Raw genomic sequence first — 12,494 nt, forward strand, 5'->3', positions numbered from 1 at the left:
AAAATAGATGAACAGCAAGAACCTACTGTGTAACACAGGGAGCTCTACTCAATATTCTGTAATGACTCATATGGGAAAAGAATCTTAAAAAGAATGCATATATGTATATGTATAACTGATTCACTTTGCTGCACAGTGTAAACTAACACACGATTGTACTGGGTTGGCCAAAAATTTGTTCATGTTTTCCATTAGATATGGAAAATCCAAACAAACTTTTTGGCTAACCCAATAAAACAAATATGCTTCAATAAAAATTTTAAAAGTTACTAACTCCAGAAAGAAAGAAAGAAATATCTATTGCATTTAGCCCCTGAGCTTCTGCACTGTTCATTTCAACACTTGGTCCATCCTGACTAATACAAGCAATATGAATTCTGTATTCCACTAAATTATGCAATCAAAACATCTTTAACTTCCTTTCTCCAAGAAGAAAAATAACTGCAAGTATCTGGGCTTTTTATTTCACATATATAGGCCATAATAAGTCATATTAATAAAAGTTGAATTTCTAATGGATACAGTTCATTTTGATTTGAAGAGGTGTTGGACCAAAGGAAAGTCCATTTACTTTTACTATTTGTAAATCTCTCTTCTTTTATGGGTTTTCCCAATATAGGAGCTGAAGATTCATTTTTTAACTTTATGGTTCAAAGTCTTAGAAGTTTAAACCACTTGGTAGATTCAGTCAATGCTTTTGATACTGACACAATCTTACTTTGCAATTTAGAGACAATCTGAGTGATCAAGGATTAGTTGTTTGAAGAACTGGATAGTTGATTGATAAACTGTTTAGTTGGATTCAGATTGGGTTAGTGATCATCCACAAATCCAATCAATTCTGTGCTCTAGTTTTTATGGCTAGAAATAAAGAAAAAGCTTTTTTGGTAGAGCGCCCTGCCTGTCCAGAGGGATGTGTGTGTCTTGTGAAATGAAGAATTAATGGAATCCACTTCCAGATTCCATTTCCATCAGGATAAGAGCATGTGACCTTGGTGTGACACACATTTGATCCCAAATGGCACCTCTAAAAATACCAGTTATCAACTGTCTGCAGTAACAAAGAGAATATTGTGAGAAATGTGTTGAAAGAGCTTAGTAACAAATACAAAAGCATATAAAAATATGGGTTTTTAAAAAATTTCAAGCATGACTTTGAAAAGAAAGGGAAAACATATGTACTAGAAATCTCCCCACTCAATTAAACATTTCATTATTAATGGCAAGCCCATGCTGGTAGAATGAGAATGGGTATCATTTGAGTAGGGAAGTTCACAGCCATTTCGAATGTCCAATTTCCCTTTTGGGATAAAGGCAGGCATTAAGATCCTGGATCCTTACTGAGCATCCTGGTTGAAGAGGGGAACCTGCACCAGGTTACACCAATAATTGCCAGCCCCCCAGGATCCCAGCTCAGAAATTTTTGTGTGTTCTCAGGAGACAAAAATGACTGATCATCAAAGGCAGTGGAGCACAGCAGGACTGTCATAAGCCTGAAGTTACAACTTAGACATGCAATAGAAAATATCATCGCTACCTCTCCAGTGCATTGCCTGTAGTAATTAAAAACTTGATCCCTGCTGTTTTATCATCTCATTAGCAATGGGGGCACAAGACTTTTATCCTTGTTTGTCAGGAATCAAACATACCAGAGGAACTCTGATTATAAATTGATGAAAGTAAAGTTAAACTTTTAAATAAGAGAAGTGACTGTTCACAATGTTTTTTTAAAGCTGATTAAAGAGATCCGTTTTTTTTCTATAAAAATAATATCTCTGTCCAGGCTCGAACGGCAGAGGTCATCTCTAGGATGGCTCCATCCTATGCATTTTGTAAAGGGGGTTCACTTTGTGAGCAGTTCTGATTTAAAATAAATACCAGTCCTGTAAAACTTCCGAAAGCATGGATACAAAGGATGTCCTCCTTTTCAAGGCTTTTGATGAAGTTGAAACACCTTCTACCCTGTCGGTGATGTGTGTTCTAACGTCTTTTATGGAGGGTGGCGAGCCTCACCGTTTAAAAAGCCAGGCAAGCTTTCTATTTATTTTAATAACTCGTCTTTATAAATGAGGACAGGTGAAGGAACAGGGGCTTCGCTGAAGCAGCTAATTTCTCCAACCTTTGTTTCCAAAATAGAAAGTTTCCTTTGGAACTCATACTGTTTCCTTGGGGTCCAAAGGATTCTAGCAACTGTAACCTCTTCTGCGGCACTCAGTCAGTTTCTAATCAATGCTCCAGAGCATATGGGGGTTTCGGATTTGAAGAAAGAACAGTTTATGGGACATTTTATTTTATTTCATACATCTCCCACCCACAATGAATTACTCATCTGTGCATTCAGACTACACATACTGACAGCCGTGCTGGTGATCCAAAAACACAATTAAGCTCCTTGTATGCAGTGAGTTTTAAATTTTCTCCTCTCCTACTCTACACTCATCTTTGTAAACGAGGCCAGGTGAAGGAACGGGGGATTTGCTGAGGCAGCTAATTCCTCCAACCTTTGTTTCCAAAACTGTGGCTAACTTGTTTGAGGAACAATAGTCCAAATAGCTTCAGAAGTAAAATAATAATAATAATAAAAGCCGTATATTCTTAACTTCAAGACTCCTGCCGTTTGGGGTCAGACCATTCTTTGCTGGGAACTGATCTGTGCATCCTAGGGTGTTAAGCAGTATCCTGGTTATCTCATCCCTTAGATGCCAATGGCTGCCCACCTCCTATTGTGACAATGAACAGAGTCTCTATACACTACCAAAGGTCACTGTGAGGCAGAGCCACTCCAGGTGAGAACAGTGGGACATGTATACATAGTATACTGCATTTCTCTCTGTCTGCCCATCTGTCTGTCCATTTGTCTGTCTCTTTCTCTCTTACACAAGCATACAAAATCATGAACACAGGGTCCATCCTGAAAAGGGACACAAAAGTCTACCTGGTAATAAGTAGTTTTCTTTCCTAGGTGGAGGGTGCGGGTGCAATGGGGAAGAAGGTCTGATCTGCTTTCCCCTACACACTCTTCAATATTTTTAAGGAAAATATTTATTTATTTAATTTGGCCGTGCTGGGTCGTAGTTGTGATATGCGAACTCTTTAGTTGTGGCATGCAAACTCTTAGCTATGCATGTGGGATCTAGTTCCCTGACTAGGGACTGAACCCAGGTCCCCTGCATTGGGAATGCAGCATCTTAGCCACTGGACCACCAGGGATGTCCCCACCCTACAATATCTTTTAAATCATATGCCTCGTGTGTACATTACCTCTTGTAAGCAAGCAAACAAACGAACAAATGAAGGAATGAATAATTCAAGCCAGGAGATTTCCCAGAGATAAATAAGTGAAGAATGAAATTAATGAATCAATAAGCAAGTACATGGATGGATAAGTTATAATATTATGCTAAGGGCCCCTACACGTTCTAGAAACAGACTAATCAATTAACTAACTGTGATGGTGTAAAGCTTCAGTCACTCAGTTGTGTCCCACTCTTTGCAATCCCACGGACTGTAGCCTCGGTCTGTGGAATTCACCAGGCAAGAATACTGGAGTGGGTTGCCATTCCCTTTCCCAAGGGATCTTCCCAACCCAGGGACTGAACCTGGGTCTCCTACATCGCAACAGATTCTTTACCATGAGCCACCAGGATGCAAACATAGCATTAATCAAAATTATTCTAGTAAAAACAAGAGTGTACTTAAAGAAAGTGACTGAGGGAGGTGTTTCTGATTTTATTCTGTCATTATAAGCAGCATCAATCAAGCATGCGTACTTTTTTTCCCAGTTGGCAAATGAAAATAGTCTATTTTTCCCTATGTATACTTTATATTTTAAAAAAATATTTATTTATTTATTTGGCTGGGCCAGTTCTTAGTTGCACCATGTAATATCTAGTTCCCCAAACAGGAATTGAACACAGCCCTCTTGCACTGGGAGTGTGGAGTCTTAGCCACTGGACCCCCAGGTAAGTTCTCCTGTATATACTTTTGTTGGTTTGTGCTTAGTTGTATCCTACTCTTTCCGACCCCATGGACTATAACCTGTCAGGCTCCTCTGTCCATGGAATTTTCCAGACAAGAATACTGGAGTGGCTTGCCATTTGCTACTTGAGGGGACCTTCCCGACCCAGGGATTGAACCCACGTCTTCTGCATCTCCTGCACTGACAAGCAGATTCTTTACCACTGTGACACCTGGGAAGCATCATATACTTCAATACCCTTAAAATACCCTGTGCAGTCACCTCCACTTCCAAGCAAATGAATAAATGAATAACTCAAGCCAATGATTCATAAAGGACGAACCCATTTTATAAGGAAAGAAATCGAGAAGGATGACATTTTTTGGAGGAGCTGGCTTTATGCTCATTTAATAGGTTTGAGGTGATTATGCCAGCATTTGTTCTATCTTGGGGCAGCTGCCTCTGGCGGATGGTGTGGGCAGGGTCTTGGCTGCCCAGTAGGCAGCACTGGGGTGCCTGGTCTCTTTTGAAGGATGTTACTATTCCTGTTCCTTGTACCAGTCTGAGAAGTTGTACAAAACCATCCTTGTGGTAATGGGTAGGTCCAGTTTGGGATAAGCTGCAGTGTTATTACAAGGATATAAAGTTGTACAACATGTAACTGGGTGTCAGCCCAGGGTTGTACGAACAGCTGTGAAACTTGGCTCCACCACTGCCGGTAAAGTTGGGCAAACTTGGCAAAAAGCACATTACCCAGAGCCACGCTGACTCATCCGGAGCAAAGAGACTGGACTAGATGACTCCTGTCGAGCCATCCAGGGTCCATGGCCAGGCAGATCTTGAGGATTTCAGTAAGTGGGGGAAAACAGATTCTTCTTCTTGAAGCTAAGTTGGCAAGTAGCTTATTCAACTGATAACAGTATTTAAACCTCATGATTATATGGAAGACACATTCTGCTGCAGGAAATGCCTTTTTCAATTTTGTCAGACCCTTTCCCAGAGTATAGTCTCTCCCCTTGATGATTTACAGATATTTAATGTGATTATTCGAGGAGGGCATGGCAACCCACTCCAGTATTCCTGCCTGGAGAATCCCATGGACAGAGGAGCCTGGCGGGCTCTGGTTCTTGGGGTCACAAAGAGTTTGATATGACTAAGAAACTAAGCACAATGTAATTATTCACATCAAATTCATGCATAACATGAAGTTAGGAAACAGCAAATATTAGAAATAGCAGAATCAAGATATTCTGAGAGTTTAGAAAACTTAGCAGAGAGAATGATCATCAGTTCTGCTGTAATGTATCATATGCCTGCCTAGAAACCACAGTGCTATGAAAACTCATAATATAAATCACACGGTTTATGAGAAAAATAGGGTTGGAACATAATGCTCAAAAAGTTCATCAGGAATGCTTTGTAGGAAAGATATCAATAGAAACAGAGTAAAAATGCCAGCATGGTTTTACACATGTTAAATGACTACAAGAATACATTAATACTACAATGACTACGGCACTTTACCTGATTAAAGACCTGATGTTTGCCTGTGGCCTCAGAAGCATTGTAGCTGATGAGTTATCATGAGGTGGTGAAAATGTTTCCCGAAATTGAAGGAAATGATGTCAGCCCATATCTCAGGTGTATCTCGTGAAACCTGTGTGAACCAAGTCAGTGCTTAAGGTGTGTGTGTGTGAGTGTATGTGTGCATGCGTGTGTGTGCGTGCATGTGTGCGTGCACTGTGTGTATTCTTTCTGCCTGATTCATCACCTGCAGTTTTCTGTATTGCCCTAGCATTTCTCAAAGACGAAGTTGCCCCTGAGCAAGTGTGAGTTCCATGCTACATTCAAATTGCCCCCTAATACACCAACTGCATGGAAACAAATTTGTATTTTTGAAACCCACATCAGGGCAGAATTAGCACATGGAATAGAAAATGTAATTTAAAGGGCAATAATAATACATAACATTTGTACTTGGCTTACTGTGTGCCAGGCACACTGCCAATAATTGACATGTACTAACACTTTTCAATCTCAATAACCTCTGTAAGGTAGGTGTAGTTATCATCACACCATGTTTTTTAAAAAAATTTATCAGAGTACAGTTGATTCACAATGCTATGTTAGTTTCAGGTGTACAGAACAGTGATTCAGCTATATATATGTATAGAGTATATATAGATATATATTCTTTTTTAGATTCTTTTCCCTTATGGGTTATTACAAAATATTGAGTATAGTTTCCTTGTGGTATACAATGAGATCCTTGTTTATTTAACGTATAGTAGTGTATACTTTTCCCTCCCCATCCCTCTTCCCCTTTGACAACCATAAGTTTGTTTTCTATGTCTGTGAGTCTGATTTTTTTTGTAAAGAAGTTCCCTAGCATCATATTTAGATTACACATATAAGTGATATATGAAAATTGTCTTTGTCTGACATAGTTCATTTACTGTGATCATCTCCAGGTCCATCCCTGTTGCTGCAAATGGCATTATTTCAATCTTTTTTATGTGGCTGAGTAATATATTCCTTTCCATATATGTACTACAGCTTCCCTATCCACTCATCTTTGGATGGACATTTAGGCTTCTTCCATGTCTTCACTATTGTAAATAGTGCTGCTATGAACATTGGGGTGCACATATTGTTTCAAATTAGAGTGTTCTCTGAATATTTGCCCAGGAGTGGGATTGCAGAAAACTAGAATTATATTATTTTATTGATGATGAAATTAAGGCGCAGAAAGAGTGCTGAACATCATACAGCTGGTAGGATAGAGAAAGGATTTGGCTTCAGATTGCTGTGCTTTCCACTGTGACTGGGAGCAGCACTGTGGATTTCAATGTACTCAGCATTGAATTCCCCATCCATCAGCCACGTGCCGTGACCATAACAACGAACCCAGTGAGGGGCACCTGGTGTGGCCTTCACAGGACTTCAGCCTAAAGAAAAAAGGAAGTGAGAAGCCCTCTCCATCTTGCTCAGGACATACCATTGTGGAGTGTTCCATCCTTTTCCGGGCCCCACTCTCTGAGGGGAGGGGTATAAATAGACTGGATTTAGGGGATATAAATAAATTCATGTCCAAAGGAAAGTCAGCAACACGGTGAAGACATGTCAAGCTGTGTCAGATGAGAAGATGGGAAGACAGTCACAGAATTTAGAAGAGACACTTTCAGGGTTGACGTGAGTCTCCTTGAAGTATTTCATAGGGTAGGATGTGTTAAGACTATTTGATTAAAAAAATTTGTTTTAAATTATCATTTAAACTAAATGCTAAATGGTTAACATTTACTGAGCTCAGATCCCAACACTGTATGTACTATCTGGGTTCTTCCTAGCAACAGCCCTGCGATGCTGGTTCTGATATCCACACTTATTCTACAGAAGGGACTGAGACAGCCGACCTCAAGTTTTTGCTCAAGTCACATGACCTATTATTGTCAGAGCAGGAATTGGAACCTATGAAGTTTGACTTCAAAATTTCTGTTCATCATTCCCAAGCAGAAGAAACTTATAAAGTGATCAGTTTAATTGCATGTAATGGAGAAATTTCTGGAAATTAGGAGTGCTGTGAGACAGACCATGCTGCTTCTGGAAATTGTGAATATCCGGTCCCAGGAGCTTTGCAGGCTGAGGTTGAGGGAGCCCCTGTTGGGAACACATGAAGGATAAACAAGAACAGGTCAGAGAAGATTAACTTTCAAGATTTCTTACTAAACTTGTTTTCTGTCATTCTAATGGGGAGTTGACAAAGCCTGTTCCTTACAAAATACAATATGACAGGCATCAGGATAAACGCGCTGATGTCTTGCCCACCCAGATATTCCAGTGTTTTGTAGTAACTCAACCTTTGGGGTTTGGGGACAGCCCACCCTTGTTCACCCAGGCCTTAGGAAAGAACTAAGGGAAATATGCCTAAAAGAAGGGGCTATTCTACAATATGGAGATATTTTAATATGTAACCCCCCATGGAGGTCTCAGATCAGAATACCACTGAAATTCTTAATTTTGGGGGGACTCAGGGTTATAGGGTCTCCCAGAAAAAAGCACAAATCTCAAAGCAACAAGTTAAATACATGGGATGTATTATAAACCTGGAAGTAGACAACTATTTCCAGATAGAAAGCAAACTATATTAGGCCTAGGCACTCCAAAGATAAAAAAGACATCTCTGGGCTTCCCAGGTAGCGCTAGTGGTAAAGAACCCACCTTCCAGAGCAGGAGACATAAGAAACATGTGTTCGATCCCTGGTTGGAGAAGATCCCCTGGAGGAGGGCAGGGGCAACCCACTCCAGTATTCTTGCCTGGAGTATCTCATGGACAGAGGAGTCTGGCGGGCTACAGTCCATAGGGTCACACACAGAGTCGGACACGAATGAAGAGACTTAGCCTAACCTGAATGGATAAAGGTGAGTTTCCATTCTGAGAGGAGTAAGTTCATATAGAGTCACTTGTCCAGTTGGGAGCTATACATTGTCTCTTAGAGATCTCCAGGTAGCTTAACTCAACAAATTCAAAATGAGACTCAGCCCTTTCTGCCTTGGGTTCCCTATCTTGGTCCATCCAGAAATCTGTGAGCCATCCTCCATTCTTTCCCTCACCCACCCCCCAACCCTGCCCACCACCTAACAAGGCATGTAGTTCTATCTGTCCCATCACTTGATTGCCTCTCACACCAGTTCACTTTTCTCCCTCCTCACAGCCATCGATCTAGTTCAGGACACCGTCAGGTTTTCACCACCTGGCCCCTGCTTGTTTCTCAGTCATCATCCCTGGCTACCATATGCTCATGGTCTACACTCCAGCCATACCAAATTTTCTGCAGTCTTTGGAGCTTTCTCTCATGTTTCCCTGGCTCAGAGTGGTAAAAGTAACATTCAATTAGGAAAATTCATATTTATTCCTTAGGAATCTGTTTAGATGTCATTTCCACAGTAAATCTTCCCAACATCCCAATTAAGGAGCCCATTTATACGATACCCTAATGCTTTCCCTGATAAAAAGGATTTAAGTGCACAGCCTTGCTATGTCCCCTTGTGGCTGTTTATTCATTGTCGGTCCCATTTGATTGTTAATTTCATGAGAACAGAGACAGTGTAATTGCCAACACATAGCGGATTTTCAATAAATATTTGTTGAATGAACATGAAAAGATTGAGTTTTCAACTAGTTTTAAAACAGTAGCTGTCACATGTTACTCCCTGTATTGATGTATTCAAAAACTACAGAAGACATGATTCTCAGAGATTGGGCATAAAACCAGTCAATTATACGGATAAATTTGCCCTGTGTCAACTTCATCTTTGATTTCTAAAATTTGGGGGCTTCATTAACTTTAGATTTGTTTTTATGGGGCAGATAGTGAGCAGATGGTCTGCTCCTTGATAAATTGTTAAAAAGTAATTACATCCCAGAAAGTTTACTTTCTAAAACCATCAATAAATTAAATTTCTTCAAAGCTTAGCAAAAGGAGGAAAAAGCTATTTATAATCACAAAGCCTTACTTTCCAATGTGAGAGAAAACGCTTACTCTGCAGCTTTCAGTTTTGACCGAAAGAATATTTTACAGATATTAAAACTTATAAAAATATGCAGCTCACATAAGACAGGTAGACTATTTGGGTAATTTAGTCAATGAACGGTTTCTTAAAAAGACCAAAAAAAGGGATAAGGTATATTGCTTATTCACCCATGGGGAATACCGGAGTGATAACTTCTTCAGTAGTGGGATAGCTTTCCAGTTTAGAGTGGTTTTAGTTGAAAAAGAAAATTGAGCTATGACTTCTGTGTCACAGACAGTAGCTGTATTAAAGAGCTCCTTTGTATATGTAATAAAATAGAAGACATTTCAAGCACTTACAGAGTTCCACATCTAAGATCGCAGCCTCGGTAAGACTAGATCTAACTTACCCTATTGTAATGGAGCAGAAATATACGAGACCTGATTTTGTTTGAAATATTGGATCATTTTCCTTTGATTCCATGATTTTCAAGCCCCGCCCCCCCCCTTGGGCCACTTTAATGCAATATCACTTCTGTACCTTAATGCCTTTCCCAGCCCGGTAGGTACGAGAACAGTTCTTCATGTGTAAGTCAACTCTCCAAGGAGACAGTTTCAAAGCAGTGCTTTTGTGATAACAGAGAAGATAATATTCTAGAATATAGTGACCAGATCAGAAAATAAAAATACGTAGGGTTTTTCGATTTTCAGATCTATGAAGTTTTGAAATGGACAAACATCTAAAGTTAATAACAGGAGCTGGTGTGAAAGGAGAAATGTATAAATATATAAATGTACAGGTTAAAGGTATACAGTCCCTTTGTTCTGCCTTCCAAAGACCTTTCTCTTGCAAAACCTGAGAAAAGTCAAAAAAATTAGGTGAAGGAAAGCTTGTGCTAAAACTCTGATAAGGCTGTCTTCCCCTTGAATTTCAATGTATTGCCTTTTCTTATTTACTGCTGACATAAAGACCACAGACTCTTAATTGTTCTGAAAATATGTGTGCTTGATGAAATGTCTCTTAGCACACTTTGGTGGACAATGTCCACTTTCCTAGGCAAGGATTTCCCCATTGGTGACCCCCATTCTCCATCAACCACCATCATCAATAGGCCAACCTTGGCCCTACCCCTAGCTCTGTATTGTTACAGTCAAGGGTAGAGGGTACAGGTTTAACTGCAGTAACAAAGGGACCACAAGATACACTGATTAAAAGAAGAGACAAAGCTGCAGTACATAGGGTCTCACAGAGTCAGACACAACTGCAGCAACTTAGCACACACTCCATCCACCCCAGATTGCCTCTCTGGACAGTCTGGAGAGAGTTATAATCTTTGCTCTTTTCTCTTGTTTGAACCATTCTGTCTTGTGATCCCTTTGTTACTGCAGTTAAGCCTGAAGATTGCAAGGATGGAAACCAAGACTGTTCTGGAGACTATTGTAATAATATGAGTAAGAGAGAGGCTGGCCCGGAGCAAGGCAGTGGCAGTGGAAGGCCAAGTCCTGTGTATTTTGAGGAGAAAGCTTAAAGAGTTTGCTCATCTTTTGGGGCTCAGAGGTTAAAGCATCTGCCTCCAATGCAGGAAACCTGGGTTCCATCCCTGGGTCGGGAAGATCCCCTGGAGAAGGAAATGGTAATCCACTCCAGTATTCTTGCCTGGAGAATCCCATGGACGTAAAAGCCTGGTAGGCTACAGTCTATGGGGTCACAAAGATTCGGACACAACTGAGCGACTTCACTTTACTTCACTTCACTTTGAGAGGAAGAGATGTGTCAAGGATGAGTCTAAGAATTTTGGTCTGAGTAACACACTAGAAGAACAGAATTACCATCAGTTGAATTGGGAACATGTTTGGAGGGAAATACCAGAGGTTTGGGTTTGGGAATGTTACCTTTTGGAAGTATTAAGAAGGCTGTTGGGTATGTGAGTCTGGATTTTAGCAGAGAAGTTCAGCCTGGAGAGACCACTCTGGAAGAATGTAGGAGTGGTGGTGGTATTTAAGTATCAGTAGTATTCCAAGTCTTGAGTCTGGGCCCCCTTGATCCTCTGTATAAGTATGATTGCACTTTCAGATTCCCCGGCAGCTGAGTGGGATCACGGTCTGGTCCTGACTTTTGAGTGCTGAATAGAAACAATATGGGTTATGCCCAGGACCCAGACCGCCTTCAAGTCCTATTGCATCACTTTTTCCTGTGCCACGGAACCTGGCAAAGCTTCAGCTGCTCTTCTCTCTTGCTTGAACCAGTCTATCTTGTGGTCCCTTTGGACCCCCAGAGATTTGCAATGGACTTGGAATCGGGCAAGAGGAAAACCTGGTTTATTTCATCACTTTGGTTTTGCAGCTGTTTATTACTGCAATTAACTTAGCCTACCCAGAATGACATATAGATACAAATTTAGATTCTCATGGCCAAAGTATAGTGTCCAGAATTAGGAGTGGAGAGTTAGGCATTTCAGTGATTATTTTACAGACACTTTGACCCAGGAAATACACGCATTTTCAAAACTGAAACAAAGAGAAGTCAACTGAAATTTAAGAAAGTTGATCTTTTAAGAATGCTTCCTTTACCAGCAGCGTTGGAATCGCTTATTTTGAGATCCCCAAACACTGAATGCCTTCCAAATATCTTTTTCATCAGCCTCCTCCCAGCTTTCGAATGATATTGCCTGTCCACCAGTGACCCATTTTGAAAAAAAAAAATGCTATATCTACATCTTTGTCTCTTTCTATATATCTGTGTCTGTATATACGCCTGTATCTATATCGTATATCTGCACGTGCGTGCTCATGCGCATTGCTAAGTCATGTCCAACTCTTTACGACCCCACAGACTATAGCCCACCAGCCTCCTCTGTCCATGGGATTTTCCCTAGACAAGAATACTGGAGTGGGTTGCCATTTCCTACTCCAGGGGATTTTCCCAACCCAAGGATCAAACCTGTGTCTCCTGAGTCTCCTGCATTGGCAGGCAGATTCTTTACCACTGAGCCACCTGGGAAGCCCATGTTGTATATCTGGACCTA

At 40.6% G+C, this 12,494-nt stretch overlaps 1 non-coding gene across 1 annotated transcript; it reads right to left on the reverse strand.

Annotated features, from left to right (window-relative positions):
* Positions 1–3,137: 3,137 nt before the first annotated feature.
* On the reverse strand, positions 3,138–3,210 carry TRNAG-CCC. Its single transcript has one exon. It is a non-coding gene; the product is annotated as a tRNA-Gly (tRNA).
* Between the last annotated feature and the right edge of the window lie 9,284 nt (positions 3,211–12,494).

Source organism: Oryx dammah, unplaced genomic scaffold (assembly GCF_014754425.2).
Source record: "Oryx dammah isolate SB20612 unplaced genomic scaffold, SCBI_Odam_1.1 HiC_scaffold_12, whole genome shotgun sequence".
Taxonomy (NCBI): domain Eukaryota; kingdom Metazoa; phylum Chordata; class Mammalia; order Artiodactyla; family Bovidae; genus Oryx; species Oryx dammah.